The sequence below is a fragment of the Nuphar pumila genome, chromosome 8 (assembly GCF_984573655.1).
Source record: "Nuphar pumila chromosome 8, dmNupPumi1.hap1.1, whole genome shotgun sequence".
Classification (NCBI taxonomy): domain Eukaryota; kingdom Viridiplantae; phylum Streptophyta; class Magnoliopsida; order Nymphaeales; family Nymphaeaceae; genus Nuphar; species Nuphar pumila.
The window spans coordinates 56,701,045-56,708,723 of NC_143256.1; the positions used below are offsets into that span (position 1 = coordinate 56,701,045).

At 41.3% G+C, this 7,679-nt stretch overlaps 1 non-coding gene across 1 annotated transcript; it reads left to right on the plus strand.

The window, feature by feature from the left end:
• The first annotated feature begins 6,524 nt into the window (after positions 1 to 6,524).
• LOC149829942 (small nucleolar RNA R71) lies at positions 6,525 to 6,627 on the plus strand. The gene has a single exon (XR_016433984.1). It is a non-coding gene; the product is annotated as a small nucleolar RNA R71 (small nucleolar RNA).
• Positions 6,628 to 7,679: the final 1,052 nt, after the last annotated feature.

The window sequence follows — 7,679 nt, forward strand, 5'->3', positions numbered from 1 at the left end:
TTCTGTAAAAAGACATTGTAGAACACGCTGTAAACAAAAATAAACAAATCGGCTAGAAGAACCTCTAGCCGATTTACACGTTTTGCATAAAAACAATAAAAATCGATCCTTGAATCATGAAACAATGAAACAACACCTAGATCTAACGTGCTGGTCGGTGCACGAATGCTATACTAAGGTTGAAAAATGAAAAATACAGCAAACACACAGAAAAGAAAACACGAAAACAAGCACACACGATTTGGGTTTTAGCTAGAAGAAAAGGGAGAAGAAGATCTACCTCTAGTGTGATCCGACGATCGTGGGGAAGAAGAGAGCGGACAATGGCCTTGGATTGACGTCCCGAAGGGTTCGAGAATGCTGGAATGTCACCACGAACAGGATATCTACAGCTGTAACACGTTGGAGATCCACCGAAGATGGAACGGGTGCCGATTCGCGATCGGAGGGCTTAGAAAACCGGATGGAGGTACGGCCGGCTCATCTTGTTGGGGTGTTTCGCACTTCCAAGCAAGATTAATGGTCTCCACCTCTGCTACACCTGCAAAAACACAGCAAATGGTGAGAAAACGCAGCAAGGATACTAAAGAAACGAAAAAGAATGGAAAGAGAGATAGAGTAATGCTTGATTTTAAAGCAAAAACCCAATTTTCGATGGAAATAAAGTGGGATGAGAGGTTGGAAGGTGCTGGAGCTAGAATCACTGTAGGAGGCGCCAATCCCAATGCCAAAGACGCCTAGGGTTTGCTGGAAACTATAATTTATACTTTTGATAGTTTTCAGAAACAAGGTTATAAAAAAATATTTTACTAGGCGCCACTTTCTGAGGAGTTTTCTGCAAAACGTTTTGAAATGGGTATGGATATGTGTGGGGGTTGGATTTTGGGCTTTTTAAGAATTGATCCAAGGTCAAATTGACCTAATTGGGTCGGATATGGATCCGATTCACCTCGAAATCCGTGCCCAAACACTGAAATAGCCATAACTCTCTCATTTTAACTGCGATTTTTTTGAAATTCGAACCATAGCCCCTTACTATCAAAACACATCTAAACATGGGTTTAAAACCTTAAACTTGATACAAAATGCATGAAAAACATGTTTACATGATGTGCATTTCATGTATCATCAAATACCCCCATGCTTGAATGTTTGTTAGTCGCTTAACAAACCCTAATTATGATATGCAACGAAGACAAGAAATGCTAAGTATGAATGCATAATACTAACTCACTTTCGTAGGAATCACGGTTGCATTTAGCGTATGCAACAAGCCCTTTAAACCCCTAATTTACACTAGTGGACGAGTAAGGTCTCGTGAGGGTTTGCAGCGATGCTACCCACAAACATCAATGAAATGCGAGGATGATCTTTCAAAAATATTAGGCTTTTAAGAATACAGTTGTAATACATATTTCATGTAATTGACATTCTCAAAACAAGTTTAAAAATCTCATGCCACCACAGTAAAAATTCTTTTCCTTCACTTTTCTAATATTGTAGCTAGTTCATGATTTTTCTCTGAAAGTCAAGTATTCTCATGTTTTACTCATTTATTCTCACTTGTATATTTTCTGCACAGTAATACACATTTATGCCTAAGCAATGAAAAATTTCTCATTCAGCACATCCTTTTCTTTCATTTCCACTCTTTTTTCAACTTTTGATCTCTTGCTCATTCTTCTCATATGAGCACTATTTCGAATAGTCAGTTTTCGTGACCCGTGTAGCGAGCTTTGGGTCAGTGACTCCCAAGTCGGCCGACCTTAGGGCACTAGATACAGAGTATCCCTCGGACTTAATTGCTCGAGTCACTAAACCTTCTATTCTAATAGTTTACGTATAGTCTTCCTCTCGTCATGTGCAATGTCTCTATCTCTTAGGCTTTCTATGCAGTCCATGTAACAAGCTTTCAAACCAGTGACTCCCAAACCAGTTGGCTTTGGGGCACCAGGTGTAAAACACCCTTCAGATTCTACTTACTCGAACTACAAAGGCCACAGATATCGATTTAGACAAGAAGATGATCTCCTTCGTTATCCTTTTCGTTAAGATACTCAAACACTTCATCTCGTGTCTGAGTTCTACTACTAGGATTCACGAAGACATCAACAACTAAACGTAGCTCTATTCTTTTAAACTCATTTTTCAAACACATCTTTTCATTGCTTATTTCTTTCAGAAAACATACTGTGCATACTTATACTAAAGTGATTCAAAATTTTTGAACAGTCAAATACTATCTTTTCTTTGAATTTTCTCATGAATAACTACTCTATTTGACTCAGTTCAGAAAATAAAATTTTTTATGGGGCTTAAAAATTTATAAACTGTTAGATTATGCTAAAAACAATCATATATGCTACACTTTGTTCTCAAATGCTTACTTTGATTACCAGTCATAAAAAAATTTTGTGTATTTTTGTGTGCATGCATCTAAACCACCCCCCCATGCTTGAATGACACTGTCCCTAGTGGCATACAAAATGAATAAACATGTAATGCAAATGCACACTAAAAGACACTAACAAAAATATGGGAGAAAGGATAGATACAACCTGATTTGCTTTGAGCTTCTGAAGTTGATTTTCATCTGATCCTTGAATTCTTTGAAAGCTCTTCTCTGTACCTGGTAATTGATATACTAATTGTTAAGTTCATCCTGCATACATCAAAACACAAATTAGCACATGTGAAATGAAATACTAAATAAATAAAAACTCTGAAATGAAAAAGAAATAATGTACATATGATACATCCCTCTGGTTGAACCCTCATGCCTTCGTGAGATGCACTATCTCACACTCACCATCTTGTAAGGCATCTAAAATGAATGGCTTCAGTCTTTGCCTATTTACCTTGAATGTACCTTGGGTCATAAGATCGAATAGTGTCACTGCTCCATGGGGAAATACTTCTTTTACAATGTACGGACCTGTCCATCTCGATCTTAACTTCCCTGGGAATAAATGTAAACGACAATTGTATAGCCACACTTTCTGATCTGGCTCAAACACTTTTCTGACAATATGCTTATCATGAAATGCTTTTGTGCGAGCTTTGTATAATTTGGCATTCTCATATGCATCATTCTTGAGTTCTTCTAATTCTGAGAGCTGCAGTGCTCTCTCTTTGCCAGCCTGGGTGAGGTCAAAATTCAATTTCTTGATAGCCCAGTACGCTCTATGCTCTAGCTCGACAGGAAGATGGCATGCTTTCCCGAATACAAGGCGATACGGGGACATGCCAATGGGAGTCTTAAATGCAGTTCTATATGCCCAAAGTGCATCATCTAAGCGCTGGGACCAATCCTTGCGGTCCGGACGAACTGTCTTTTCTAAAATTCGCTTAATCTTCCTATTGGACACTTCAACCTGTCCACTAGTCTGCGGATGATATGGAGTGGTGAATCTATGATTGACAGAATATCTTTTCAACAGAGAAGCTATCTGTATATTCCTAAAATGCTTGCCACCATCGCTAATCATCGCACGTGGCACCCCAAAACGACTGAAAATGTTGTGCTTAATGAACTTAAGCACTACTCTATGATCATTGGTCTTGGTTGCCACAGCCTCGACCCACTTGGACACATAATCAACCGCCACCAGAATGTATAAATTTCCGAATGAAGGCGGAAATGGTCCCATGAAATCAATGCCCCAAACATCAAAAATCTCGACTATCAAAATCGGAAGCAAAAGCATCATGTCCCTCTTGGACATGTTCCCAATCTGCTGGCATCGCAGGCATCGCCTATAGAACTCATGCGCGTCCCTGTGAAGTGTGGGCCAATAAAATCCTGACTGCAAAACCTTTGCAGCCGTCTTCCTACTACTAAAATGCCCTCCATAGGCTAACGAATGGGAAAAATTCAGAATGGACTGGTACTCTTCCTCCGGAACACATCTCCTAATGATCTGGTCTGCACAGTATTTGAACAACTCCGGTTCATCCCAATAATAGTGCCTCACCTGAGATAGGAATCTCTCACGCTCATTCTTGTTCCAATGCTCAGGTATCTGCCTCGAAACCAGATAGTTCACAATATCTGCAAACCAGGGTAACTGCGATGTACTGACTGACATGATCTGCTTGTCGGGGAAAGAATCACTGATCGGTCTCTTATCCTGCGTGGTCTCCACGATCAGTCTGGAAAGATGGTCTGCTACTACATTCTCGCTTCCCTTCTTATCTTGAATCTCGAGATCAAACTCCTGTAGTAGTAGGACCCAACGAATCAATCTCGGTTTGGTGTCTTTCTTATTCAACAAATATTTCAATGCAAAATGGTTAGAATAGACAACCACCTTCGAACCGAGTAAATAGGACCTAAATTTATCCAATGCGAAAACTACCGCAAGTAGTTCCTTCTCTGTCGTAGTATAATTCATCTGGGTATCAGACAGAGTTCTACTTGCATAGTAGATCACATAGGGTTTCCTATCGATGTGTTGTCCTAAAATAACCCCCATAGCGTAATCCGATGCATCGCACATAATCTCAAATGGGAGAGTCCAATCTGGAGGTCTCAAAATAGGTGCAGTAATCAAGGCCTCTTTGAGAATCTCAAAGGCCTTCATACAATCCTCACCGAAAACAAAGGGCTGGTCTTTCTCCAATAACGTGCAAAGCGGTCGAGAGATTTTGCTGAAATCTTTTATGAACCGCCTATAAAATCCCGCATTCCCTAAAAATGATCGAATCTGCCTCACAGAGGTGGGTGGAGTCAAACGGGAAATGGATTCCACCTTCGCTCTGTCAACCTCAATACCACGCTTGGACACAATGTGTCCTAGCACAATCCCCTCCTGGACCATAAAATGGCTCTTTTCCCAACTCAGGACGAGATTGGTCTCCACACACCTACTCAGTACTCGAGCAAGTTTTTGGAGGCAATCTTCAAAAGAAGAGCCATACACTGAAAAGTCGTCCATAAAAACTTCCATCACATCATCAATCATGTCCGAGAAGATAGCAAGCATGCACCTCTGAAAAGTAGCCGGGGCATTACAGAGCCCGAACGGCATACGTCTAAACGCGAAGGTGCCATAAGGACATGTAAATGTGGTCTTCTCCTGGTCATCAGGATGGACAACTACCTGATTGTATCCTGAATATCCATCTAGAAAGCAGTAGTAGCTCTGTCCTGCGAGTCTCTCTAAGATCTGATCAATGAATGGCAATGGGAAATGATCTTTCTTAGTTGCCACATTCAGCTTCCTATAATCGATGCAGACTCGCCATCCTGTAGTGGTCCTCATCGGAATTCTCTCACCTTTCTCATTCTCAACCACAGTGAGTCCTGACTTCTTCGGCACAACTTGAATCGGACTGACCCACTGACTATCAGAAATAGGGTAAATGATTCCGGCATCCAACCACTTCACCACCTCTTTCTTCACCACTTCCTTCATGTTGGGATTTAGCCTTCTCTGCATATCCCTAAATGGCTTGACTTCCTCATCACAATGGATCCTATGCATGCAGAATGAAGGATCAATCCCCTTTAGATCAGCAACTCCCCATCCAATCGCGGCCTTGTGCTCTCGAAGAATAGTCAGCAATCTCTGTTCCTGCTCCTCAGTGAGCAAGGATGAGATGATCACAGGCAGAGTCTCATCATCTCCGAGGTATGCATACTTGAGTGAATCCGGTAAGGGTTTCAGCTCAAGTTTCGGAGGTGACTCGATCGAAGACTTGGCGGGGGTCTCAGCAAGTGGTGGAAGAGGCTCCCTGACCGCTCTCCAAGGTGGTCTCTCTGACGACACTCTAGACACGTCTACACTATCTACACAGCTATTCTTCTCTATATGGTACAAATCTAAAGAATCCTCAGTAATGTACAACTCTGGCTGCTCCTCCACTAACTCCTGTGCAATGTCTACATGAAAGCAGTCCATGTCTCCTGCTGGATCGGGGAAGGAACTGAAGAGGAAGAAGACTGAGCATAGTTCGGTCTTTAAAATGACTGAGTAAAAGATGGTTGTCGAACTGGCTGAGAGGATGTAGGCATCTGCATGGAAGACTGTGGATTCTTCCATGAAAAATTGGGATGGTTACGCCAACCCGGATTGTATGTCGATGAAAATGGGTTATTCGGCGGTCTGACGTAACCCTGAGCTGCCTGAACTTGTTCTTGAACAAATTCAGGGTACTGAGCTGCCGAAGGGCACTCAGTGATCTCATGTGCCGGACTGGCACAAAGAGTACACACCTGCTGTGTGGTGGATGGTCCTGAAAGAAGCTGGTCCAACTTCTGAGCAATCATGTCTACCTTGCACTGTAGTGCAGTAGATGGACCAACTTCAAGAACACCAGCTTTCTTCTGAATGTTGGGTGTGGCTCTATCAGAATGAGAGCGCGAAGCATGGCGGAGAGAATTCTCGGCCAATGTATCAAATAGTCTTTATGCTTCGTCCTCGCTCTTCAGCATGAATGTCCCTCCACATGAAGAGTCGATCATCTGACGATTCTTGTCAGACAATCCATCATAGAAGCTCTGCACCAGTTGCCATTTCGGCACCTGATGATGGGGACATTTCCTGAGGAGATCCTTCATTCTCTCCCAGGTCTCATGAAAGCGCTCACCATCTAGCTCTGAAAAGCTAGTGATGGCTCTACGATATTGGTTCGTGCGACCAATGGGAAAGTATTTCCGAAGAAACTCCTGTTGCAACTGATCCCAGGACTCTATTTCTACAGAATCTAAGGACTTTAGCCAATACTTGGCTTTGTCCTTCAATGAAAAGGGGAATAGAGTCAACCTCAACGCATCATCATCGAAATTCTGTATCTTAACAGTAGAACAGATTTCGAGGAATTCATCTAAATGTCTGTAGGGATCCTCATGACTAAGGCCATAAAAGGATGGAAGCATTTGAATAATGCTGGCCTTAATCTCGTAATGAGGCGCTCCTACATTGGGTCTCCGAATGCAGGATGCCTGAACATAGTCTGTGGGAATGAAGTATTCCCGCAGAGGACGTGAAAGAACTGGGGGTGGAGGTGGAGGATCCATGTCAGCCATTGTTGCCAAACTTCGATGAGAATGTAAAATTCTCTCTGGGTTGTCAACAAATGGGTGTAATGGGGTTCCTAGACCTCGTCGACCCTGCATACACTGGTACTAAGACCAGATGTAAGCGAACGACCTAACTCTAAGAAATATAAACTAACACAAATACTAAAATGTAAATAAACAAATAACAGTAACTAAAAACAAACAGATATGCTATATAGCTATGTCAGAATTCTATACTAAATGATTAAGTAACAAAGTAAACTATTCTAAAATGCTAAAACAAATAAATACAGGAAATCACAAACTATGTTTTTCTAAAACCCACCTGTCTAATCGCTCCTTGCAGAATGAATTTTAAGTGAATCCTAGAAAGAACAGAACGTGAATCCTATATTTACTAACTATGTTACTCCTATATTCACTTACTAATCCTACTAACTAAAAATAAAACGACTAATTAACTAACTAAAACAAATTAATAAATCAAACTCTAAGAAAAAAAGTAATTAATTCGCCGTTCTCCGGCAACGGCGCCAAAATTTGGTTGATATTTTGAGATGCTCTTTTTAAAACAATTATTTTCAATAAAACTTTGGAAAATCGTCAACCAAAAATTTAAAAACCGACTTTCCACAAAGTGGTAAGTACAGGTCGA